The sequence below is a fragment of the Ceratotherium simum genome, chromosome 27, assembly GCF_057802395.1.
Source record: "Ceratotherium simum simum isolate JZ-2026a chromosome 27, ASM5780239v1, whole genome shotgun sequence".
NCBI lineage: Eukaryota > Metazoa > Chordata > Mammalia > Perissodactyla > Rhinocerotidae > Ceratotherium > Ceratotherium simum.
The window spans coordinates 16,778,772-16,806,186 of record NC_141926.1 but is presented as its reverse complement, the minus strand read 5'-3'; the positions used below and the strand labels follow the sequence as shown (position 1 = coordinate 16,806,186).

At 40.8% G+C, this 27,415-nt stretch overlaps 1 long non-coding RNA gene across 2 annotated transcripts in view; it reads right to left on the bottom strand.

The window, feature by feature from the left end:
• Nucleotides 1-4: 4 nt before the first annotated feature.
• Nucleotides 5-27,415, bottom strand: part of LOC147913430 (uncharacterized) — a 96,424-nt gene continuing 69,013 nt past the window's right edge. For both annotated transcript variants that reach the window (XR_015548667.1, XR_015548668.1), the window contains 2 exons: nt 484-728; nt 5-394 (listed from right to left, as the gene is read on the bottom strand). This is a non-coding gene — a long non-coding RNA (uncharacterized LOC147913430). The remainder of the gene's footprint in view (nt 395-483; nt 729-27,415) is intronic.

Below are 27,415 nucleotides of genomic sequence, written 5' to 3'. Positions count from 1 at the left end.
CGTCTCAACGTGCTTGAAGAGCACAAACAAGGTCTCTTGTCAGGAGTGAAGAAAGGAAGGGAGAGGATGGAGGAGAGAGGTCTGAGATGCATGCACGACCACACCGTGGGGAACTTGATCAGCCAGCCCAGCATGGGGATTTTATAGTAGGTGGGAAGAGAAGGCTTTGGAGGGCTTTCAGCCTATTAAAAAGATCACTCTGGCTGCTCTATGGAAAAAGGGTTTCAGGAGCAGAGAACGGAGCAGGATACCCAGGCAGAAATCACTTGCAATGGTGCATCAAGATGGGAAGATGCCCTCTACCGGCAGTAATGGGGATGGACAGATCTGGAGGGATCTGTTGTGTGTGTTCGTTGTGGCCGTGGAGTCTACAGGTGTAGCTGATGCTTTCAACCTGAAAAAAAGGAATTTAAAATAATGCTCAGGTCTGGGGCGTGGCTATGTCCTGGGGAGGAGAAAGTTTAAGGGTGAATGGGAGCACACCTAGAATTGTGCTGCAAGACCCAGATCAGGAAGCCCATTCTGTCTTTTTGATCGTGTGACTGTAGTCTGACTATTGCACCTGACTGAGTCCACTGGCACTCATCTGTACAAATGCTGCAGCAGATCCTCCTGCATAGCTTCTCTGAGTCTATCTGGGATTTATTGCAGTTTGAACAGAATGTCTTTAAAATCTTCCAAGCCCGTGGGTAGTGATGGAAATACACGTTAGCTTACTTTGGATGATCCTGTAAAAAAAACAAAACAAACAAACAAACAAAAAAAACCCTCAGTGGTGTTCAACCCTCCAAGGAAACGCCCAGAAATGAAGATGAAGTTACATTCTGGAGTCACAATACTCCTACCACATTTACTGGTTTAAAATGAATTTTCATGTTATATTATTCTGAAAACTTTGGAGGGAAAATTCCTCCAGACAACAGAAGTATCATCGGCTTGTGGAATTCATATACACTTTTAATGAACGCTGTAGACTGCAGTAAGTTCTTTTCTATTTGACAATATCGTTGTTTTTCCACCAGTTTCCATCAAGTAGTGGACCACTTGGGCTCAATTCTTTTCTTCAAGTTATTTTTAGAGGATTCTGTGAGGTTTGAGAATTATTGCTGGAATATCTGGGTTTCTTAGAGAAAATTCCAGGGAATCACAAGGATACTGGACACAGCATATGTGAATTGGAAATAGAGAAATGGAAAGAAATATTCCATCTTCTGGGAAAACATGCAGAATTATCAATTATATGGAGCTAAGCTGCATTTCAAACGTGGTCCCTCTTTCCACTGACAGATGGAGACTGTAAGGGTGGGTGGGAATATTCCTGCCCTGTTCCTTAGAACTTTTATAGGATTTCCATTTTCTAGTTTGCTTTCTTCAGATAATTGGAAGACAGCTGAATTATTCACGTTACCAAAACCACTAAATCATCTACATTTGAGGAAATCAATCTAGATTTTTGATAAATCTGGATGTACAATAAACACCATACACTTTATGATCTGCTTTTAAGATATTGTCAGACTTTGGAGACCTGGTACTTTAGATTCATCTCTCAAGGTTAATTTACCCACCCAGTGGTGGGCTGTGTTCAACTCTCCAAGTTGGTTCTACTTCTTAACATCGCTATTGTAGGAGATTCAGGCATTGGCCAAGAGGTTGGGTTATCTACCCTTTAAGGGTCCTTGGAACCCTAAAACTCTGTGAGTCTATGCCTCCATCAGAGTCAAGAATGTGATTTGCTTCTCAATAGTAAAAATAATGATCAATATCTTTATAATCATAATAGGACATACTTATAAGCACTGTTCCACACACATATTCTCACAAGAATTTATAAGATAGATGCCATTATTGTCCCGTTTTCTAGAGGAGGAAACTGAGGCTCAGGAAGTTGAAACAACTTCCTCAAGGTTGGAGGATCCAAGGTACCTGCTTCCAGAGTCCATTTTAAGATACTTGAGAGCACAAACTTCTTTCTTGACATAAAGAACACACAGCCAAAATTCCACAAAAAATTTCTAACAGCATCATCTTGTAAAAATTTTAAGAGTCTAGATGGCCAAAATCTGGACCATTGACAGCTCCAAACACTGACAAGGATGTGGGCAACAAGAACTCTCATTCATGGCTGGTGGGAATGCAAAATGGTACAGCCACTTTGGAAGACAGCTTGGCGGTTTCTTACAAAACTAAAATACTTTTACCATACGATCCAGGGATCATGCTCCTTGCTATCTACCCAAAGGAGTTGAAAAGATATGTCCACACAAAAACCTGCCTGTGGATGTTCATAGCAACTTTATTCATAATTGCCAAAACTTGGAAGCAACTAAGATGTCCTTCAGTAGGTGAATGGATAAGTAAACTGTGGTACAGCTAGACAGAGGAATATTATTCAGCACTAAAAGTAAATGAGCTATGAAGCCGCAAAAAGACATGAAGGAATCTTAAATGCGTATTACTAAATGAAACAAACCAGTCTGAAAAGGCTATAGACTGTATACTTCTAACTGTATGACATTCAAATAAAGGCAAAGCTGTGGAGACAATAAAAAAATCAGTGGTTTCCAGGGGGTGGGTGAGGGGGAGGGATGAATAGGTGGAGCACAGAGGATTTCTAGGGCAGTGAAAATACTCTGTGTAACACTATAATGATGGATTTATGCCATTATACATTTTTCCAAACCCAGAAAATATACACCACCAAGAGTGAAGCCTAACATAAACCATGGACTTTGGGTGATCACGTTGTGTCACTGCAGGTTCATCAGTTATAACAAATGTACCACTGTGGTGGGGGATGTCGATAAGGGAGGAGACAATGCATGTGTGGGGGCACGAAGTATATGGGAAATCTCTGTACCTTTCTATTGATTTTGCTGTGAACCTCAAACTGCTGAAAAAAATTTTTTTTTAAGTTTGAGTCCAGTCAAGAGGTGTGAATACCAATATCGTTAAGCACTTCATAACCTTGAACTTGATCTTCGTAGTTGACCCTCTAAGAGGCAATCTTACTGTTATAACATGGTCTTTGCTCACAGCACAAAGAGGATGGTAATTTCAGAAGCAGGATGAATATTTCAGGATAAGGCTAAGAGGATATGGCCCTTAACCAATTTAACAGATCAGTCTATCAAGGTCTATCAAGAAATTAGAATGAGTATGGCCAGAGAAAGATTGTGCATCTCTTTTTTTTTTTTTTTTTTTTGGTTAGGAAGATTGTCCCTAAGCTAACATCTGTGTCAATCTTCCTCTATTTTGTACATGAGGTGCTGCCACAGCATGGCTTGATGAGTGTTGTTCATATCCCATGCCTGGGATATGAACCCAGGAACCTCAGGCCACTAAAGCAGAGCACACAAACTTAACCACTATGCCACCGGGCCAGCCCCGAGATTGTGCATCTCTTACGAGAATGTCAGAGGTGTTTTTATGCCTTTGTAACATTGACATTCTCTTCCAAAAATTGGCATAATCTCTAATAAGACAGCAAACTGACACCAAAACAACTAGTTGAGAAATAAAAATAATCAGTTATTAAGTCAATCTTTTTATCATTGTTATTTTAACTAATCTGATTGAATGGGCCACTGCTTTGCCAAAAACAGATAATCTATGCTCACCTTGAAGGTAGAAAGAAATAACGACCAGGTAAATATTTCTGAAATAGACAGACAATGTATTAACTTATAGTGTTCATAACACAGTGAAGAAATATATTCATATAGGAAGGAATGCAGTCATATATCTAGGTTAAATTAAGAAAAAAGAGGCACCTGAAAATCTTATTATAGAATGAGCTTTGAGAAAAAAGAAAAAGCTTGTAAGTATGAAATTAAGTCCTTTTAAGATTTTTAATCTTCATCTGTAAGGTTCTCACTGTGTACCATGTTGTATAGAACATCACAGTATAATACGTGACAATTTAATAGACTAATTTAATAACTTTGAAAACAACCATTTGTGTCTACTATGCCAAACCCATTCTACAGATTAGAAAACAAAGTCTCACTGAAATTAAGTGACTTTCCAGGTTCATACAACTCATTGGTGTCAGAGCCAAGACTAGAGCCTGGTTCAGTCTCTCTGACAAAAAATGAAAGAAAGGGGCCGGCCCTGTGGCATAGTGGTTAAGTGCACCTGCTCCGCCGCTGGCAGCCCGGGTTTGAATCCCGGGCACGCACTGATGCACCGCTTATCAAGTCATGCTGTGGCGGCGTCTCATATAAAGTGGAGGAAGATGGGCACAGGTGTTAGCCCAGGGCCAATCTTCCTTAGCAAAAAGAGGAAGATTGGCATGGATGTTAGCTCAGGGCTGATCTTCCTTACAAAAAAAAAAAAAAGAAAGAAAGAATTTTGGGCTATCAAAACACAGCTGTCCTTAGATATTAGACACACAACTTTCAGCCAGCTCTTCCAAACTCACCTTGTTTGGAGACTTGAGAATATTAAGATACTTTAGCTCATGATCATGACACAGGGAACTCTTAAGGCATTCATTCCCTAGTACTTCTAAGGCCTGTTGGCTTCCTATCCAATCTACGAATTCTTAAATGATATTGAAACGAACCAGCTATCATTTTGATGATGCTTGTAAACACACCTACTGTTCAAAGGGACTTTGTTGAGCTTAGAATGGTTGAAAGTGAGGAAGGTTAATACAGGTACCATGTGCTAATTAAAAACTCTACCATGGTTTATTCTTGAAGGACTAGACTTAAACTATTTTTCTTTTCATTTTCTCTTGGAAATCATGCACCTAAAACCAGCAGTTGGTTGAGGGCAGAGACATGTTACAAATGAAGATTCAGACACAAAAATTAAAAAGCCAATTTTTAACATCTATTCTGTTCAGAACCACTATGAGCAAAACTTCTGTTTAAAAAAAAAAAAACTTTAGCTCACAGACAGGATATAGAAAAATAATAAATTGAACAGAAGATAAAACTCTTTACTAAGTCTAAAAAGAGTTAGTCTGAGATCTTCTTTGTAAAATGACTGGTTCCCACTCAATTTTTTAAATCTCTAAAATTAAGCTGTTGCGTTTAAGTCCTGAAATCAGTTTCTAACCTACATTTTCTCAGTTCCTATTTGCCAGTAAATAGGCTACTTGGCCCCAAAGCAAAACAGTCCATTTTTACAGAGCTGAAGCAAATAAAAATTCGAAATATCTGGAAGGAGCATCATCAGTCTGGTTATCTGGGTCATCCTAACAACTAGAGTGAATCAACTCATCCTTGTGATAGTTTTAAAGACCAAATAAACAGCTGCTATTTCAGTAAATAACACCTCACCAGGCTGTGCGTTGTCTCTGACATCATGAAGTCCTTATAAGATGTTTTTAACTTAGGTATGTGAGACTGAGTTCCAATCATACCTCAGACATAGAAATGCCCTACAATAATCTTGAAGCTTCTTCTAGAGGCATGTCTTGAAAATTATTATTCTTGAGCCAGCCCTGATAGCCTAGTGGTTAAAGTTCAGTGCTCTGCTTCAGTGGCCCAGGTTCGGTTCCCGGGCACAGAACCACACCACTCGTCTGTCAGCAGCCATGCTGTGGCAGCGGCTTACATGGAAGAACTAGAAGGACCTACAGCTAGGATATACAACTATGTACTGGGGCTTTGGGGAGAGGGAAAGAAAAAGAGAGAGAGGGGAAGATTGGCAACAGATGTTAGCTCAGGGTGAATCTTACCCAGCAAAAAAAAGAACATGGAAATTATTGTTCTTGAGATATAGATACATGTTTTGTTCTTCTATCATGAAAAGAAAAAATGTAAGTATTTCAATTAGACACAGGTGCTTACATGATCCTGATTGCATCTACTCCATCTAAAGACAGAAGCTCCCTGGCTGTGGGTCCTGAGTGCCTGCACACTGGGCAGAATCCTGGATTAGCCATCAGGTTACACCCTCAACTCTGTCTTTTACTGGCTGTGCATCCTTAGGCAAGTCTCTGCACCACTGTCCTCCTCTGATGGGAAAAGAAGAGAAAGGAAAGGGATAAGGCCAGCTCTGCATGCTTCCCAGAGTTGTTTTACAGACAGTGAGTGTGAGACGAAGTTGAAAGTAGAAAGCACTATAAAATGTAAGGTGGTGGTGTTGTTGCAACGCAAAGTTTGCAGCCAGGACCATCCCACTGTCACAGCGCCATGACTCGTGGCTGAGGCCAGGAGGTTTGGGGCAGATATTACCAGACATCCCCATGTGCAAAGTGATCCCATCCTTCTCCATCCGAGGTTGGCCTCTGAATGGGCATCTGCGCAGCCTCATTTCCACAGAATGACTCCAGAATTTAACAATAACGATTCTTCACGGTTAAGAGGTTAAAGGTGCCTGGACATGGCTTAGATGTTTCCAGAATCCCTAGTGCCCTCAATCATAAAAGTGTGTGCCCTCCTGCATTTGGCCAGAATAGACTGTTAGGGTCCTCCACATCCCACGGAGCCCTGATGGGAGCAGAAGGGTTAACATTTGTAGCAGGTGAAGAAAAGGTGCCATTGGTGGTATCCTGGTCCTTAAGTGGAAAACACTGTCCAGAACTCGGAAATCCTACATGAGCTTTTAGGAGAGGCGATTTGAGTTCCCAGGAGTACCTCATCTCTGGAAGTAGCTACTCGCAACTCTCATAGAGTTAACTATATAATGTGAAAAGAAATACCTTTCATATGACAGCACTATTTTGGAAATAGAATTTATTTTATTTAGTCTTATAAAATTCTTTCCTATAACCTACCTACCTACTATTTTTGTCTAGACAGAGATTCAGTCCTTAAACACACACACACACACACACACGCACACACGCACACACAGAGTCCTGCTCTCTCCTATTTGGGATGCCCCTCCATCTAAAAAGGCAGTGGAATTACACAGGTTACTAAATATAGTCTGATGTTTTTATGGAGCGCAAAAGTAAAGTAGTGCTTTCTTATTTTATTTTATTTTATTTTATTTTATTTTATTTTATTTTATTTTATTTTATTTTATTTTATTTTATTTTATGTAAAAGATAATATTTTTCAGAAAGAAGAGAGTAGGCCTCTTGGATTCTTATCTGGATTTTCTGAGATCGTCCAATACGTGTTTGGAGTGAAGCCCTGTTCACTTTCATTTGTATGAATCCCACTCCAGAGAGTTCTAAAACAGCCCTAGCCCTACGTGCAGCCTCCATTAGCACCAATGCCAAAGAGGCCTGATCCCCCTCACACGGTTGAATATGTAACTTCATGAATCCAAATCTTCACAGGGTACCTGATCCTTATTTGCACATGTTATTTCCAGGAGTGAAGAAATGAATGGAAATTCGTTTGGTACCAGCATTCTGTCAGCTCCTCTAGTACCAAACCATGAATGCATCTGAGGAAGCTCTGGTGAACCAATCAAAAGGGGGCTTTGTTTGTGAACTTGGCTGAGCCCACCTCGGGCCTTGTAAATGTCAATGTGTGTACGTGTGAGCATCTGACATTACTCAGCAGCACATACCAAAGGCCAGGAATTTGGCAGTGCCGGGCTGATTAGAAAGCCTAAAAATATTCCATTTTATCAAAATCCATTCTGATGCCTTTCAGCATGTGGGCAAAATGCTAGAGCAGCAGGAACTTTAGGAAGCATTAATTCCAAGAGGCTTTCCAAAAATGCAAAATGACACAACCTCGTTGTGTAAGACGTAACTCTTCAACTTAAGTTCTTACTGTTTGTCTATTTTTATCCCAACAGATTTTTTTTTTTGTAAACCATGTAGGGCAATGCTCTCTCGTTTATAAACATGTATAAAATGTAATCAAATTTAATGCAACAAATGGTTATTGAGAACCTATTATACACAAGGCTCTTTGTTGGGCCCCACAGAGAATATAAGATTAAACAAGCGATTGTTGTTACTTTGAATTTCCCTGCAGTGCAGGAAGAGTTGAGACCTTTCCTGGGAATGAGCTACTCTTGGGCCAGGCAAACCATGATCCATACTTTAGAAGATGCACAAACTAAGAGATAGGGAAGAAGAGACAAAGAAGAGATTAATTTTACTGGCAAGGATTGGCAAAGTCTCCATGAGGATGGTGGCGTTAGGATCTGGGCCTTTAGGAGTAGATAGAGTTGGTGAGGCAGAGGTGGAGAAATGCTTTAGACAGAAGAAGCACATGAGTATGCAGAGATAGAAAGTGCAGGGCATTAGAAAAATTGGTGTGGGATCTTCAAGATTTTCATTATCACAGGTGATGGGGTTTTCCAAAATAAGAAGGCTAATGGCACCAGAATAATAGCTCCTACCATCTCTGCAATCAAGAAAATGTACTACAAAGGAGCAGATTCTAAACAAGAGGGAAAATATCATTTCTGCGAAATGGGCAAAACCACAAGAGTGATGACTTATGCTGGAGGTAAGCGAGGCTTAATCCTCATTTGGTGACGTGTTAAAGAGCTGCCCTTTGACCGCCATATACCTGTGCACACAAATGTATATGTATGTACATTTCACTCTAGGCCCTTCACCTTACAGTCATTCTTTTTCAGCAACCCAAATCTTCTTGGTTCTTGATTTTAGTTTAAGTATCTCCCACTCATCACATATTTACAAAAAAAAGCTGCAACTCGTGGTTTCAACCACGTTTCCACTATAGAGTTTGGGGGAGTAAATCCAAGAGGTGTAATATCTTGGATGGTAAGATATTTGGGAGAATTTCTCAGGAGTTGCCTCTATTTTTACTTGTAAAATGATAAAGGAGAATTATCTAGCATTTATGGAGAGGATGGATTGCCAAGTTTTGACACCATCGGATAGAGCCAGACGAGTGGCTAGTACGTAGTCTTTCAACAAGCAGTTACTCAGTACCCAATGTCTATACATGTATGAGGTAATAAACATCATGCCGGGAAGATAGTTAATAAGATTGAAATAAGAGTAATGCCCTTTCTTTATAAAGAAAGCATTGTTGTTATTATCTACTACTTAATGAAGGAAATCATACGGTATTTGACCTTCTCCCTCTGACTTATTTCACTTTGCATTATACCCTCAATGTCCATCCATGTTGTCACAAATGGCTGGATTTCATCGTTTCTTATGGCTGAGTAGTATTCCATTGTGTATATATACCACATCTTCTTTATCCATTCGTCCCTTGATGGGCACTTTGGTTGCTTCCAAGTCACACATAGGGACAGAGATTGGATTGGTGGTTACCAGAGGGGAAGGGGGGAGGGAGGAGGGTGAAAGGGATAATTCAGTGCATGTGTGTGGTGATGGGTTGTAGTTGGTGTTTTGGTGGTGAACATGATGTGATCTATGCAGAGGTGGAAGTGCAGTGATGTACACCTGAAATTTTTACAATGTTATAAACCAATGTTACTGCAATAAACAAAAAATTAAAATAAATAAATAACAAATTAAAAAAAAAAAAGAAAGCATTGGTCCATCTATTAATGGATTGGGTGAGGGGGAGAGAAAAGGATAGACAGAGGACAAAGAACATATTCTAGCAAAAAAGGTATATTGAACCAAACATTAAAATAAATGTGGAAACCCAATTCCCACATTTCTAAGGCCTGAATTGTAGCAATTGGAGTTGAGTAACTTCTGATCATTGGCACAGTTTTCATGAGTATTCTCCATAACTCAAGAGGACATAAGGCAAAGTCAGGCATTTGATTCATTACCAGTGTCTATAGATATACTTTGTTATTCTGAACAGCAGCAGATGGATTGTTCAACCACACATTCCCTGTGAGCTGTGCACTTGCCCACCATGAGGCCACCGAATACCACAACCACACTGACCTTGGCTAAGATCACCAGTTGGTGGCTCAAGTGCTGTGTGGTTTAACTTCCAATCTCTTCCTCATTGCCCGTTCCAATGCAGGCAGATCATACATATACCATGTGCTCAGTTTCTTTTTACTTTGGGGCAGGGGAGAACAGTGGATGATTTTCTTCTCACCAATATGAAAGGGCTGGACATATAAACTAAGTAAGCTTCTAAGAAGATGGGAGGGTAAGTACAACTAAGACAAAAGATGAATGAGCTAAGGCATTCAGAGTGGCCAGTCACTTATTTCCTGACCCTTTAGCAATCTAGTGAAGATGGAAGACGGAAGAGAAGGTTGAGCAAACACCAGGGACAGGGAAGGCAGGAGCCATGAATAAGTATGAGTTGCACTGTGTGATTGGTTCGGAGGGACAAAGGGAGAAAGTCAGTCCTTAGATTCAAGGTCTAAAAATTAGGAGAAGAATCTGATTAGAGCAAAGAGTAAAAGAAAGGAGTCTAGAAAAAACTGAAAGGAAGTTGGCAACAACATGAACTTATTCATCATAGAAAACCAGAGGGGTTGGCAGCAGATGGAGGGAAAGAAAATCTGTGTGGCAGTGAGGGGCTCAGGAACTGGCACGAGAGAGAATTGTGAAGGTGGAGAAAACTGAGTTCGGAAGGAGCAGTGACAAGAAGAGAAACAGACTAAGAATAGAAATTCTTAATGGTAAGGCAACAAGAACAAAGCCAATACGCCCTCGTCAATATGCGTGTGTTGCATTGTATTAAACTCTTTGAAACATTTCCTGTGAAATCCAATCCTCAGGCATGAAAATTACAAGTCAAACCTCTCCACCCCTGGTCACCTAAAAATAACGTCCAGGTACTGGGAGAGCTGGGGAGTAGGCTGGGGCTGAGTGGCTTATGGATCCAGACTTGCTCTTTAGATCCAGAAAGCACACAATCCAGCAACTCATGCCAAGTTAGAGAAGCAGGCACTCCTGGTGGGGCCTCTCTCCGAAGTCGGCTGCACTCTCGCTCCAGGTAGTCAGCTGAGAAGCGTGGCGTAGCCAGTTTTCAAAGTGCAACAGTCATAATCTATGAATAGGTGCCCTCTGATGCCCCTTTGAGCTCCCAAGTCCCAGGATCGAGGCTGGCTTCCTGGGCATGCAATCTGTGCATTTGCACAGGGCCCTGTGCTCAGATGGGTCCTGCACTTGGTTTAATGCTCTGCTGTTGCCATCTTGAAATTCAAAATAATTTTTTTTTAACAAGGGCCCAGCATTTTCATCTGGCACTGGGCCTCATAAATTATGGAGCTAGTCCTGCCTGGGATCTGTGTCCTTCACTCCGACTGGATAAGGACAGATATGTCTTCACTTCTGGAACCACAAATGACAGCCTCTCTACAGGTCTTCTTTCCTCAGAGCACAAACTACCACACAGAGTCTGGGAGATCTCATAATGCAGCAATGGTCCAGGACATCTCACTACTCCTATTTGGACTGAGAAGAAGAAGAAGAAGAGGGGAATCACAACTCCCCTCTCCCAGGGTGGGAAGAAGGATTGTGATGGTTCATTTTATATGTCAACTTGATAGGGCTCCATGGTGCCCAGATATCTGGATAAACATTATTTCTGGGCGTGTCTGTGAGGGTGTTTCTGGATGAGATTAACATCTGAATCAGTGGACTGAGTAAAGCAGATTGCTCTCCCAAGTGTGGGTGGGCCTCATGCAACCTGTTGAAGGCCTGAACAGAATAAAAGGCTGAGTTAGAAAGAATTCTTTCTCACTGCTTGGCTGTCTTTGAGCTGTGACATCAGTCTTCTCTTGCCTTCGGACTCAGACTTGAACTTACAGCATTGGTTCTCCTAGGTCTGGACTTCTCAGCCTCCACAATCATGTGGTCCAATTCTTCAGAATAAATTTCTTACATACATATATTTTTTTCTTATATTTTCTTATATGTATATAATAAGAATATATAATATATAATAAGATATATATAAGGATATAGAATAGCAAATAAAGAATTGCTTATATATATAACATATACACATATACTTTATAGAATATAACATATGTACAAATACAATACATACATACATAAATTATATATATACGTCCTATTGGTTCTGTCTCTTTGGAGAATCCTGACAAATACAATGATGGAAAATAAAACTGTTGTACACAGACAAGTTTCTCGGAGGCCTCTGGAGCTTCAATTAGACTTTGTAGCATATTTCTAAAGTCAATTATGAGAAATATCATGCCCAGGAAATTCAAAGCTTTCACCACCTTCTGGAGTCAGCAAACCTATTCTATAAAGGACCTGAGAGGACATATCTTAGGTTTTGCAGCTCACACATCTCTGCTGCGACTACTGAGTGTTGCCGTGACAACACGTGATAACCCGAAAGCAGGCAGAGATAACATGTAAGCTAATGGGGGTGTCTGTGTGCTGATAGAACTTTAATTGCAAAAACAGGTGTTGAGCAGGATTTGGCCCAGGGGTTGAAGTTTGCCAACCTCTCCTCTGGAGGGAAGAGTCATCCCATTGGATCAAAGATTACAGTAAAAATCAGATGACCTGAAGTTTGTTCTTTGGGTTACTTATGTCATATAATCCCAACTGAGTCCTTTACTCCTTTGGTGACTCAGTTTCCCTATCTGCTCTACAAAGCTTTTCCTCAATTTATTATCTGGTATTTGGGAGGGGCATAGAAAGCCTTAAAGGAAAACCATATAGCCTGGCTTGGAGAGGCTTGCTGGTGTCTCTCTGTTCTGTGTCCCCCCAGTTGCCACATGCACTAATCTGTTTTATAAGACTAAGTGGAGGTAAGGACCAGCGGGGGCTTGCAACAGGTTGAATAACAGATGAGGAATCAATAAGATGAAAAGGAGCAAGAACTTGGGAGGCGAGATGCAGAGCATAAAATGGGGCAGCAAATTGGAAAGAGGAAGATGGGAATGAAACGAGTTCGAAGCCAAACCACGGAGAATTCAACCCAATGAGATCACTAGACTGAGGTAGGAAAAGAAACATCATGATAGACTTCCAAATGTGTTTCCAATCTCTGCTCATTAGAAATAAAATCTCTACCATTGTGTATTCCTTACACTCCCAGATAATTTGATACTCCCTCTGGGGTAACACTGAATATCTTAGCTTACCCTAAGAAAAAATGCTGTCCTCAGATTGCTGACAACCTGCAGGAACTCACGCACCATGAGAGGAATGCTGCTTATGTGTTACTCCTGGAGATGCTATCTCTAGTACATTACGTTTCACAGCCTTTACTGCTATGGCCCTATTTAGTCACATCAGCAGCTATTCCTGTCACACTTTTAAGTCTTTGCATAAGAAGACAAAGAACATGCCCATGGATATTTTGAAAAGGTCTACAATATTTTCTGCTTGACATATGAAGGTTATCCAAACCACCGTCCATATTAAAAATAAATAAGGCTGAGTTTTTCCTTTGTATCCAGCCCGCTATAAAAAGCAAGACCTCTGTCACCTGTCTCCCATTGTTAGGGCTCAACGGGTGCCCTAAATTCATTGAATGAGAAAAATCAGCTCTGGAGAGGGCATGTGTTTTGTCTAAGTTTCCAGAACTAATTGGAATTGGTAGCAGGGCAAAGATTCAGGAGAATTATTAAACCATCTACGTAAGTACAGAGAACTGGTGCACCAATTTCAGCTTGGAGGAAACAGGAAGTTAAAAACAGAAAGCCCAGAGAGAAATACTACTGGAATGTGACCCCTGTTGCCTCAGGTTAGGTCACTGACTTTGTTGAAGTCAGAGCTTCTGTAGGCAGGGCTGCTGTGGCCTCTTTCCATTCCTGGGACACCCTGCTATAGAGAGTAGTGGAAAGACTGTTACCAACCAGTCACGTGACATTGGGCAAATCACTTGAACATTCTGAGCCTCAGATTCCTCATTGGAAAAATGAAGATAATCCAGTAAATTCAAGCCTAGGTGACTGAGGAGTGGTGATGTTGACAGATAGAGGTGTTAAGAGGGGGAGATATGTTGACATAAAAAGAAAGGAGGTGATGAATACGGCCATGTTCTTTTCCGGGACAAACTGAGAGACAGTTAAGCAGATGTGATAGGTGACCCCAATCCAATGGCTTTCAACTGCAAGCACCAGCCACTCTCACCCTCAGGTAGTCTCTGGCCATTGTAGCCCATTTGGACCACAGGGAGCAGGCCAAAAATGCTAGGGAGTTAATGCATCCCAAAGGCAGTCCTCAACCAATGACTGAAAAATTGCAGCTCCCTCGCCCTGGGGGTGGGAGCAAGGGCAACAACTCGCAAGCACATCCTATAGTAGATCCTGGTGGAACTAAACAGCTGCCACACACAGCAGTAACCTGCTTGACATCACACCCTTTAAAAGCTTTGTTGTCTTTTCTATCTCACCTCCCCACTCCCTGCTGCTGTTTCCTGGAATCATCTCCCAAATAAACCACTTACACTCAAATCCTTGTCTTAGAATCTGCTACTAGGAAGATCCAACCCAAGAGAGCCAAGCAGAAATACCCAGCACCAGCAGGTAGTCCAAGATACAAGCCTGGGATTTGTGTCAGAAGGACAAACTGTGTTTGCAATTTGTTGTGTGTGCACGTTTACTCTGTGGAAAAGAGAGCTTAGAGTGAGTTAACTTTAAATATAATAGTTTCAGAGTGTGGTTGAAGCTGCTAAGAGCAAGAGAGAACTTGAGCAGGAAATACTTCTGCAGAGGCAGCAAAAGAAGATGAAAACAGGAAAGACCTTGTAATAAAGAATGTAGAGGACAGAGAGAGAAGCTACAAGGAAACCTATATTACCTCTGACACACGTATCTTCTATCAGGATATGCACAAATACACAAAAGTCCTTTAAAAGATAAAGAAATGGGTCCCATTGGCAGTCCACCAATTGGGCTCTGTATCTACCCACCAGGAGAGAATGGAGAGGGCAGCTGACCACCTACCCAGTATTGCTGCCTCTTAGAAGTATTTGCAGATCCGAGTAGATGCTGCCTCCTATACAACATAAGGTTGTGACCATCAGGGAAGAGAGGGAGACAGGCTCCCATTCCAAGTGGGCCATTCCTGAGTGGCCAGGAATCAGGTAATATGATCATTCCATGTCTTTCCCCCATGTGCTTTGGCAAAGCGTGAACGTGCAGTGACAGCTATATTTACTTCTAATTCCAGCCATGGGTATTATTAGCTTTTCAGTATTGCTAACTGGAAAATAGACTCTAAGTTGATCCCCATGATCCACTTGATAATCATAGTATCCCCCCGGTATTCAATCCTTTGTGTGATCTCCTCCCCTCAGTATGGGTGGTACCTGTGACTTGCTTCTAACCAATATAAGATGACAAAGATGGATGGATATGTGATTACATTACATAAAATTATAACATCTAGGGGCTGGCCTGGTGGTGTCGTGGTTAAGTTCTCATGCTCCGCTTTGGAGGCCCGGGGTTTGCAGGTTCAGATCCCTGGCATGGATCTACGCACCACTCATCAAGCCATGCTGTGGCAGCATCCCATATACAAAATAGAGGAAGATTGGCACAGATGTTAGCTCAGGGACAATCTTCCTCAAACAAAAAGAGGAAGATTGGCAATGGATGTTAGCTCAGGGTCAATCTTCTTTACCGAAAAAATATATATATAATTATAACATCTGTCTTGCAAGGACACTCTCTCCTTTGCTGCCTTTGAGGAAGCAAGTGGCTATGTGGGGAAGGTCCACATGGCAAGGAACATAAGGCATCCTCCAGACAACTACCAACAAGAAACTGAGGCCCTCAATCCGACATGTCACAAGGAACTGAGTTCTCTCGTCAACCCCATGAGCTTGGATGTGAATCCTTCCCCAGTCAAGCCTCAGATGAGACTGCAGCCCCAGCTGACATCTTGATTGCAGCCTTGTGAAATAGAGGACCCAGCTGAGCCAAGCCCAGACTCTTGACCTACAGAAACTGTGAAATAATAGTGTGTTGTGTTAAGCTGCTAAGTTTGTGGTAATATTGTTACACAGCAATAGATAACTAATATGCTGACGATAATCTTGTATTGACTTATTATTGGCTCTTAATCCTAAAATTGGGCGGTTTATCTTGAATAAGTTTTAACCAATAAACCATGTGATTTGCAAATTATTGATTTTGTCATTACCTTTCCAAAACCTGTTATAGTGAATATGGAGGCTACCAAACTAGCCAAAAGGATTTCCACCAACACACAACTCCTTGGGTTGGGTGATAAGAGGAATCCTGACTGACCATGACCAGATCTGAAAGAGAACAGGAGAATTCCCACTGTGTCTGATGCAGGTCAGAATCAACCTCCAAACAGAAGGAAATATTTGGTGCCTTGGGCTCCATTTTCCTCACACTTGAGCTTCAGGAAAAATTAAAGAAAGCCAGACCTGTGAATAGTGACTAGCTAAAGAGCCATGATTTGAAACAAAGGCATGAGATTAAAAAAGAATAATGTTCTTGAAAAATTGGTGAGATTACCACACAGTGACCAGACCTCAGAACTCACAACTTCAGCCTGCACATAAACCTATCTGATTAAGGGTAGTTGTCAAAGAACTGACAAGAGGAACAATATAGTGCTAATTGGTGTAATGATTTTAATAATGAAAGAAAAGGGCTGTAAAATTCATTAAGAAATGACTTTACTGTAATCTGTTGTAACCACGCATAGAGCCTAGAAGAGCATATAAAACAGGCCTTTGCTACACATTCAAGTCACATCTTCTAACTCATCAATGGCTGAGGCATATGTGGATGGGTGGTAGATCAGGGGGCTCAGAAGTGGCTTCTTTTCTTTCCTGAGTTCATCCTTCCCAAATCTTTGATAGACATGGCTCATGAGACTTCCCCTCATGGCCCTGTGTCTTATGGCTGGTAGGGATAAATCTCCTCTCCCAGGGCCCCTCAGTCCCTTTAGGTCCTCTATGCATCCTCCCCAGTGCCCTCCCTCTTATTCACCTCAGTCTCCAACATGTTTGTCAGTTGTTCTGTTCCATTTGCTTCCTTTATGGCTGAGGAGTAAGCAATCAGGGTGTCAGGAAAGTGTGGAAAAGGGGTAGCAGAGAATCTGCCTCTCATTGTGTCTCCAAAGGACTGAGTCCTCTCACAGCTAGAGCTGACCTCCTTTCAGAGCACATTTCCCATGTGGTATTCCTCTGCTCAAACAGCAAGCACTTCTCTTACCCTGGGCTTCACTCTGTTACCCCTGTACCAAGTTTCAATGGGGATATGGGGAGCTTTGGAGATTGGGGGAAGCAAAAGGCCATCCAACCACACTCTCTACCTAAAATAACTCTCTGAGTCTGCTCAAAGGATGAGTGCCTCTTCTTCCCCACCAAGCCACAGACTCCTGGTGAAGAGTGAGGTCTCTTACTGCCTAGGCATGCAGTGGGCAGCATCCAGCCACTTGGACAACGTCTACTCTATTCACATCCACCTTATTTCGTGTGTCAGCCAAAAGCATGCAGGATTTCCAAGTGTTCCCTGTATGTAAATACCACTTCTTCTCCACTTCAGAGCCCAACCATCCCACACTCCCCTTCCTAGCTCAGAGGAACTGGGGACTTGCTCTCTCCTTCCCCAACTTTCGTCCAAGAAGTACCCTTTTTCTCATGTTCAGCCTACCACCCACTCCTAGACAGGGGGGCAGGAGGGAAGATGCAGCTCCTCTTCAGTCGCATCTAGAGCACAACCAATGTAGCAACTCACAGGTACCAAAGTTGGTGGTCCAGGTTCCTTCCCCATCAGTTTCTTGATGGATTGAGCGCCATTGCTCTAGGATCCAGTTACAGTTTATACACTGGTAAGGATCCTGACTGGTCCACTAGCAGATATGAGATGCCTCTAGAGGTCAGTTATCTTAGTCCCACCTGGGTCCCCCAGGTTCAAAACAAGACCCAATCTCTGAAGCTTCTGGCATTGACCCCGGCTGATGTGTAAGTATGTAGGAAAAGTTAAAAAGCTGCAAAAGTTTTATTCTGGGCTGTGAGTTAGCTAACATAATATTTGGACTTACATTTCAGCTCAACAAGATGTCGAAGGTCCCCTGGTTGTCTCCACACACTGAAGGTCAAAATATACTAGAACTTTCAGCAAAGCAGAACAAAGCCAGAGGTTTGGTTCCTAACAGCACCACGTGTGCACTAAGACACCCATATTTAGACTCCATTGTCTTTTTTATTCCAGATGGAAATTTCCTAGCATATTATTAAAGTGAGGTTGTGGGTTCCCTTGGAGATGATACAAAATAATTGTAGATATTTTTTAATCCTTCCTAATTTGAATATTTCCCAGTGGAACAAATCCTCATTCTCTCCCACTTGGTCATAATGATTCAAACAGCAGACCAGTGAACTGAAAAATTTCTCCACAAAATCCATGAAGTGAAGGCTCTCTTGTCCTATGTGGAAAAAACTGCACAGGCTAAAATTATCTTGCTCGAGTTTTAGCTGTCCAGTTCCCAGGACAAAAATTCAGAGTTTTTTAAATGGAAGGGTTTCCTATTCTGAATCACTTTTGAAAAGGCTTCTTGTGTGAGCAATGGTTTTCGCCAAATGAATTGCATACAAGGGTCACATTTTGACTAACCATCTTCTGCCTTTAAGCTAATGGGCTACAACATAATTAAATCTGGATGTTTCAAAGTCATCACCCAGCACTCTGGGCACCATGGGGCAGTACTTCCAAGGCGAGAGTAACTACTGTCTGAGGGCTGAATTTATCTTTAGATTGTACCATAGTGAGTGATTTTTATTTGCCATCTCTGCAGCAAGGATTTTTGTTGTTGAAGAAGGTTTGTCTAGCTGACATAGGATTCCACAAAGGGGGAGAGTTTGGGAACAGCTCCTCCACTCTCGTGCATTCCACCAACCCTCACCCACATCCTACTCCTCAATGGGCCACTGGGCTCACAGTAGGTAGGGAAACAACCTTTCTTTGGGACTTTTCCTCTTCTCTACATCCACCCATGGCTACCCAGTCTCCTTAAGCTCCTATTCCCTTCCCTTTGGGCTGCTCTTGAGTTTTCCTCACTTATTCAGTCCCACCTCTTTCTAGGTGAAGGGAAAAGGATGCGGAATGAGCTTCCCAAAATGAGTCAAATATTTACAAGATACTGAGACCTTTCCCAGCACTCTTCTTGGGATATCTTCTGAAATAACTATGCTATGTGTTTCTTCCTCCACCTCAAGTCAGTACTAAATGCCACCTCTCTTCTCTTACCCTAGCCACATGCAGGATGGAGAAAGAACGTTGGCTTTAAAAAAAAAAAAGACCCATCCTCTACTCATTAGAACTTATAGAGCACCTACTACGTGCCAGATGCTGTAATAAGTGCTTTAGAAACATAATGTTAATTCATCCTCACAAATAATGCTGTTATTCCCATTTTATAGATACAGATATTGAGACGTAGCAACCATACAACTAGTAAGTGGCAAGCCCAGATTTGAATCCCAGTCTGTGGTCACCAATGTGCTCTGGGAATGGGAATCATGACAGCCAAGTGCCGTATTACAATATTGGAATGTATGTACACCGTCTGGAGTTATGAATCAGGGAGAGATGAATGGGAAGTATAAAGTCAGATATTTTCTTATTAGTCTACAGCAGATGTTCTCAGCTGGAGGTGATTTGCCCCCTGGGGGATATCTGGCAATGTCTGGAGACACTTTTGGTTGTCACAACTGGGGGCTGCTACTGTCATCTAGTGGGTAGAGGCCCAGAATGCTGATAACCATCCTACAATACACAGGAGGGCCCACCACAATGAAGAATTACCCAGCCGAGGATGTCAATGGTGCTGAGGGCAAGACACCAGCTCTAGAGGTTTGGTCTGGTTGGCATATTGCCCACTCACCACCCCCATCTTTGTGGTGGATTTTTATTCTCTATGTCCTTTTTAATACTATGCTAATCTTTCACTGTGAGGCACCCCAAGTCCTTTTAGGAAGAAGGAAGAGTGTGAACAAAGGACAAACAAACTGACTTTCCAAGAATGTCCTGAGGGGACAGCACCTTGCTTGGAGCAAAGCTCTGAGGGCACTATTTTGGGACCAGTGGCCCAGCAGGCCAACTGTCTGTCACTTCCACACCCATCGCTTTTAGGACTGGTGCTTCCTGGAATCTAGTTTCAGGAAAGCGGTTGGGGGTGGGGAGAGCGGTTACCCTGGAACATGCTGTTGCAATGAGAAATCTTGAGAGGAAAAAAAAATAAATAAAACCTGTAACCTGATGCCAGTCTTAACTACTCTCTCCACTAACCATAAATCAAGAGAAAGTGAAATAATTTCCATCACACTCAAATGGCATGTTCTCTGGGGTTTGCAAGAACGGAAGAGACCATGTGGAGAAAATGTATTGTTTTGTGGTTCTGAAATCAAAGCCCATTAGTCAGAAGATAAATTCAAGAGGCTTCAGTAATAAAACGTATGTCCCAGCTGTGCCTATATTAAGCAAGACCTAAAAGTCAAAAAATGAGAGACGATAAGGTGACCTTAGTGGAGAACATCTTTGTTTATATTACAGGATCTACATGTAAACTTTGAAAGCACGCTATGACTGAAGAAAATATTTTAATTGGCCTTTAAAATATTCTTATGGGGCATATTCAGCTTGTTTAAAATGTTGCCTGACTAGTCTCTCATTATGACAGCTCATTACACTGTCTTAATGCCATAAGAATTATTAATCATTGTGTCAGTTTTTTAAAAAGCATTCCAGATTTTATCCAATTCTGGATAGAGGTCCTTTATACCTTAGAATATTCTTAACTGCTTCTTGTCAGAGGAAAAATCTGGAATGAGTTATAATTATTACCTCATTTAATATCTTTTTAAATTACAATGTCTGGGGAAATTTTGCTTCACATAATTCTTTGAGCCTGGAATGTCCTTTTATCCCCTTCTCTGTCTCTCAAAATTCTTCTTATCATTCAAGGCCTAATTCAGATACCACTCTCCTCCATGAAACTGTTCCTAATTCTCCAGCAGCATTAACGAAGTGTTCCTCTTTGCTCCCAACGATGTTGCTTCTGTCTTCACTCAGCGTTTATAATGATCATTTTGCTTTACATTATAGTTACTTGCCTGTGTCTGTCTTGCTGAGTTATAATACCTTCAGTAGGACAGACAGCATCTTATTCATTTTGCATCCCAGGAAAGCGATAGCGTGCCTCCAGGAATTATTGGAACTAGTAAGCATGCAATAATGATTGATTTAGTTACATGAAATTATACGGGTTTGATCAGATAGAAATTGTTTTCCAGCTTGTTCTCTTGCTTTGTTCAAAGGAGTTTGCTCATTTCAGTAATTATGAAACCCAAATCTCAATCAGTTAGGACAAATAGTTCTAGTGCCTTCTCTCCTCTAGTCTTAATTTTGAGTTCCAGTAGGTGCCAGGAGATAAGCAAAACATTTTCTGATTCATATGCTGTCTCAGATTGGGACGACACCAGATACCACAGTCCAAGTGGGTGAATAATGCACTGGATATTTGGCCTGATTTGAGGTGCTTGCTGGCAAGCTAGTAAATGATTAATTAAAGTAGGCTCTTCCATAAATGCTTTGTTTTAAACTCTCCCATTTATTCCCTCACTCAGTAACTCCCTCCTTTACTATCAACAAAAGATGTTTGAACACCTAATACGTTCTAGGCATCATCAGCAACTAGAAATATAATGCTCAGTAAGGACACAGAATGGACCTCCTATAAAGAAATGTAGAAACATATTAATAGAATATTCTAACTCTTAATATCCAAAAAATCTAAAAGATTGTTTATAAAGAAAAATACTCATCCAGAATATGCCTGGAGTGGGCAAGGAGAGTTTATTAGGAAAGACAGGGACCATTCTAGTAATTGCATTTCAAATATATACAACATGCCACTGAGATCGCATGAATAATACAGACCAAGATCGCCAGCCATGCGTGGAGAGGGTACTTGCAAAGACAAATCCAAAGACGGGGACCATCTCTGGGAAAATCCCAGTCGCGATGCTGTACTGATGTTCTGAACGAGTCTCCCCACCACATCTCCCTGAAAACCAAGACCTCACCAATATGGTTTGATTTTGTTTTTCTACGACCTGAAACCTGATGTCTTATAGCAGGAAAACTACTCCCAGGCTGCAATTTGTGGCTGGGATTCTGCATACAAATATCGAGAATGGTACAAATTTCACAGATGCTGTGAGATTGTTTTTGTAGAGAAGAAAATCAAGCACAACTTAAGAGTAGATTCCCAAGTGTTCCTTATCATTTGTGTTCTTAATCCTGCAACTCTGACTATGAACCCAGAGACCTGGGTCCTAGGGCTGGCTGGGAACAAGTGTTAGAAGGAAAACCCAGAGAATGACAGAATGAGTTTTCATGCAAGTCAAGAAATGATACTGTTTAGGGTTGTTTTTTTTTCCCAACAATATCAAATTCTTCTGAGAAGTTCAACAAAGAGGTCTATAAAGGGTGTTTGAATTTAGTGACATAAAAGATCGTTGGTTGACATTAACATCAGTAGTTTCAGTGGTGCGATGGGTATGGAAGCTAGGTTATAAAAGATTGAAGAGTGAGTGGGAAGGAGGGGAATGGCCACTAAGTGTGCATACTCTCAAGTTGTTATTGAAGAGAAGAGCAATTGGGCAATGCTGGAAGAGAAAGTAAGGTGGAGGGTGGATCTTATTAAGATGGGAGAGACTCTAAATACTGTTGCAAAAGATCCAGTAGAGAGGTAGAGATTGAAGAGGTGACAGATAGTAGGAGGGATAGTACAGTAAAGATAGGCAACGCGCAGAAGAACTTATAGACTTTCGAGACTTTCAACGGTGACACCTCAAGTGTGGAGAAGGGTAAGCAACAATGAAGTCAGGATTGCATTCCAAAACTTGAGGCATTAAGAAAACATGGGCAGAATTTCCTATGCCTTGTATAGGCAGCCTGGCCCAAGACAAAAATTACACATTTTTTAACACAAGTGGAGGCCATAGGACCAGTGGCTTATCTGCCTGTGTTCAGCTGCATCAGCCCATCTCACAGTAGGGACAGAATGAGGTGCAGTCAGAGAATAATCACCCCATTATACACAAGGCTGCTGTGTGTAATCCTATCCTGGAGGTACTCACACAAGTGTGGTAAGAGTAGGGAAGGACTGAAGACTGTGATTATTCTATTTATTATTAAACATGATTTTCACTAAAATTTGTTCCTTTGGTTTTCTGTAAGTATTAGATGTATCTGTTACAAAGTTTTTGATGCAAGTCACAGAATGTCTGATTTGAAGTAGCTCAAACAATAAGAAACCTTGTGCATCCACTACCCCAGTCAAGATACTGAGCAGTTTTGACACCACAAGGATCTCTCATGTTGTCTTTATACAACCACACTCACCACCCGCCCCCTCACTTCGCCAGCCCTTGTCAACCACTAGTCTATCCTCCATTTCTGAAATTTTGTCATTTCAAAATATCATGTAAGTGGAATCATACAGTATATAACCTTTTGGGATTGGATTTTTTCACTCAGCATAATTTCCTGGAGATTTGTCCAAGTTGTTGTATGTATCAACAGTCCATTCCTTTGTATTGCTGAGTGGTATTCCATCGTATGGATTGGTATGGGAATACTGCAATTTGTTTAACCATTCACCAGTTGAAGGAAAAACAGACTGATTCCAGTTTTAGGTTATTACAAATAAAAATGCTATAAACTTTTGTGTACAGGTTTTCATATGGATATAAGGTTTCATTTCTCTGCAATAAATGCCCAAAATGCAACTGTTAGGTCACATGGTAGTTGCAGGTTTTATTTTATAAGAAACTGCCAAACTTCTCCAAAGTGGCTGTTCAATTTTACATTCCCACCAGCAACATACGAGTGGTTGTTTCTCTGCACCCTCACCAGCATTTGGTGCTGTCACTATATTGTATCCATTCTGATAGGTATGTAGTGGTGTCTCATCATGGTTTTAATTTGCATTTCCTGATGGCTAATGATGTTGAATATCTCTTCACGTGCTTACTTGCCATCTGTATGTCTTCTTCACTAAAATGTTTGTTCACATCTTTTGTCATTTTCTAATTGATTATTTTTACTTGAATTTAGTTGAGTTTTAAGAATCTTTTATATATTCTAGATACAAGCCTTTGTTGGATATGTGGTTCACAAATATTTCTCCCAGACTATACTTCTTCTTTTCATCCCTTTCACATGGGCTTTCACAGAGCAAAAGTTTTTAAATTTGAAGTCTAATTTATCAATTTTTCCTTTTATTCATCATGCTTTGGGGTTAAGTCTAAGAACTCTTTGAAATATGGTCTTTTTAATCTATCTGTTACCACTTCTCCAGGGTAGCCTATAGAAAATATAAATCAAATCCATACCTCAGACCATGACCAGAAAAAACTCCAAATTAATCAAATATAAAGATATAAAAAAGTAAAACAAAATGTTCCAGAATAATATATAGGTGAATTTATGGGCGTAAGTGAATACGTACGTGAATGAAATCGACAAAGGAAACAAGCAGTTCATAGAATAAAAAAATTACAAATGGCCCTTAAACATAGGGAAAATGTTCAGCCTCTCTCAAAATATAAAAAAAAAAAGTTAAAACTGTACCGAAATACCGATCCCACATATCAGCTTGTCAACTAAAGCCTAGCCACACATCCTGTTGGCATATGTTTCAGTCAAGGTCATTTAAAGAAAGAGATGGCGCATTCGAATGGGGTGACTATTTACAAAGGGAATATTTACAAAGATGCGGGTTAAGGAAAACCAATAGGCACAGAAATTAGCAAAAGCTAAAAGCCATTACCACCCGTAGGCCTGAAGGAATAAGGAGAGGAAGCGATTACCAGAACCCAGAGAGAACAGAAGTAGGAGACAGAGTTGAGGTCTTTGGTAAAGGGATTCAGTCAACCCACAGCAACTTGACATGAACAGGAGTGAGAATAAGTACCGTGACCTCTCTCTCCTCCCTCTCCAGCCTCCTTCTCCTCCGTTCATTAGATGAACCCAACACAAAGCCATAGGACAAGGTAGTCTCTTAACGCTGAACATTAAGATTGGCCTCCCAGGGTACAGATAGAATGGAGAACACTGAAGAGTGGATTGGGAGAAGCAAATGGAAACTATCCAACACAGCAAGGCTCTGGGGAATCACGTCCTCTTCTCTATATTACTGATGGGAGTGCAAAACAGCACAACCTCTATAGAAGACAATTATCAAAATGCAACTAACTACAGTACACCTCTCCTTCGACCCAGGAATCCCACTTCTGGGAATTTATCTTACAGTTATACCTGCATTCATGGGAAATGCTGCATGTTCAAGGTAATTTATTGCATTATCATGCTTAACATAAAACGATTGAAAACAATCCCAGTGTTCATTTATAAGGGACTGATAAAATGTACATTTGTATAATGATATACTATGCAACTGTCAAAAAGAATCAAGAAGACCTCTAGGTATTGACATGGAAAGATTTCCAAGATATGTTCAATAAAAGGTAAGGCACAAAACAGCATAAAGGATGCTACTAATTGCTGACCAGGGAGAAAAATAAGAGTCTATATGTCTGCATAAAAGCAATAGGAGAATATATAAATGTAATAAAATGTAACCCTAACAGGATGGACAGAAACCAGCATGTGAATGAGACTTCTCAATAAGTATGTTTTTACACCTGTTTGATATTTTGAACTATGTGAAAGTATTATCTATAAACTTTTTAAAATTACCATGTGTTATCTTTCTTAAAACTCTAAAAATAGTCATTAATGGGGAGGAAAAGATCAAAGAATTCACTTAAGGTGTCTCCTCCTCTTTTCTCCTGGATCCTACTATTCAAAGAATCTATTAACCCAATTGTCCATAAGTCTTCCAGCCTTCTGAGATCCTCCTTTATTTTACTATCCAAATAAAATTAAGTCCTCAATCCCAAATGCTGCAGAGGCCAGAATATTCCTTGAGATTCCCGAGGATTTCTGCTCCAATCCTACTCTCAGCTTGAGTCTTGGCATCCACTGATATTCCGGCATTCTTTATGTGCTGTGTCCATTCTGTTCCGCTTTGCTCTACATTTGTCTACACTCATTCCACTTCCATTTTAGCAAAGCACCACTAAAACACGGTTGCTGTAAGAGAATTTTATGATAGTTGAAGGGTTCTGGAGGATGTCAGGATGAATTATCAAAGACTTGGAAATGGGTACAGTAATTGCAAAAGCAATAACCAGATGCCCTTTCCATGCAGTGCTGGCATTGTCTAGCAGAACCTCCAAGGGGTATGGACTTTTGATTGTCTTACCTATTGACTAGGCTATTTTACGACTCTGTAGGGGTAAGCTGTAGAAAACTGATAATAACATAAACAAATTGTATCCATTATAACTACAATTTATTTCCACCCGGTAAAAATGATGACCCCAAACATTACATTTTATTGCCCTGTAGGATATTACTCAATTTTGCATCTATTTCAGCATTCTTGATTACCTAAACACATATGTGTGTGCATATATTACATATATACACATATATATTTGTGTGTCTGCACATTTATATGTGTGTGTATGTGTGTGTATAGCTATTCTTCAGATTATTATTTAAACAAGTGAATTTAAACTATGAATTAAATAACAGTTTTCTAAGAGAATAATGATTTTAGTTTTTGAAAATTATATTTTAGTAAAGGGATTCAGACACAACATACCAGAAATGAAAATAAGGACTTCAAATTGAATATCAGACACCTTATTCTTGAAAATTTTTAGCCATTCCACAAGTATTTCTCATGGGTCCTGTGTCTCCTTCGGCCATGACCTCTGCCATGTTTCTCAGGCACTTCCTCTCTAGACCTTCCCTGTCATCTCTCTTCTTCCACTTCCCAACATCTCCAGCACCAAGGGATAGCTCCAAGGTGTCTATTTCTTTATAAGATGGAGGAATTCAACTCCAAACACCCACCTGCAACTTAGCTCCTGGATTTCTTTGAGTGTGCAAGAAGGGCTTATTATAAATACTTTCCTTAAAATAAAAAGAGTCATCTATATCTGAGATTAATGCAGTCGTTGCCTGAGAATTTCTCCTTTTGTTGCCACGTTATTTTCTATTAGACGTGTGACACCATCTGCCCACTGATCATGGGTGCCACTTCAAACAAACAAAAACCCTCCAACGAAAACCTCCCATGGCAGGAAGAGCCACAGTATCCAACAAGGACTGGATTCCCATCATAAGCACCATATTTTGGACCAGGTCCTGATGTGGCAAATGAAATTTCACTGGGTTCTACTTGGGTAACTGTGGGAGACTGAACTGGACAATTTTCAAAGTTCCTTTGAACCTTGAGATTCAGAGAGATCACAATAATATTTACTGAACTAAGGTTTTAGTCACTAAAGTGGTCATACTCAACATCTACGCAATAAAAACGTTGTTCAAATCTCTCAAGACTCAACTCCCTGGAAGAGTCCTAGAAGACTGCGGAATTCCTCTAAGCTGCTATTATAGTTCTTCTGTGGCTATGGTTGACACCATCTTCTTCTCCTGGTGGCCTTTATGTGCCCCTGCAGGTCTGGCTCTTGACTCACTCTTGATACAGCTCCTGAGCTGTGACTGT